Genomic DNA, 646 nt, shown 5'->3' on the forward strand with positions numbered 1-646 from the left:
TTTGAGTTATTGATAATTGCCATTTTGACTGGACTTAGGTGGTATCTCAGTGTGGTTTTGATTTGCATCTCCCTGATGATTAGTGAGGTTGAACATTTCTTCATGTGTCTGTTGGTTGCTTGGATATCTTCCTTTGAGAAGTGTTTGTTCATATCTTTTGCCCACTTTTTAATGGGGTTATTTGTTTTTTTCTTTTCAGCACGTTTGAGTTCCTTGTAGATCCAAGATGTTAAGCCTTTGTTGGACCTGGAGTTGGCAAATACTTTTTTCCCAATCTGTGGGCTGTCTTCCTCCTCGCTTGAAGGTTTCTTTGGCTTTGCAGAAGCCTGTCAGTTTAATGAGGTCCCCCTTGTCTATCTTATCTGTTATGGCCTGTGGGTTTCGGGTTTTGTTCAGGAATTGGATGCCAGTTCCAATGTCCATAAGGGTATGTCCTGCATTTTTCTAAGGTTCTTATGGCTTGAGGTTTTACATTTAGGTTTCTGATCCATTTAGAGTTAATTTTTATGTATGGGAATAGATAGGGGTCTCGTCTGAGTCTTCTGCATGTGGTCAGCCAGTTTTCCCAGCACCATTTACTGAATACATTCTCCTCTCCCCAGTGGTAGGTGGTGGAGGCTTTGTCGAAGATGAGTTGGTTGAGAAA

This window comes from Carlito syrichta, unplaced genomic scaffold, assembly GCF_000164805.1.
Source record: "Carlito syrichta isolate Samal-C Ts95f unplaced genomic scaffold, Tarsius_syrichta-2.0.1 Scaffold304705, whole genome shotgun sequence".
NCBI lineage: Eukaryota > Metazoa > Chordata > Mammalia > Primates > Tarsiidae > Carlito > Carlito syrichta.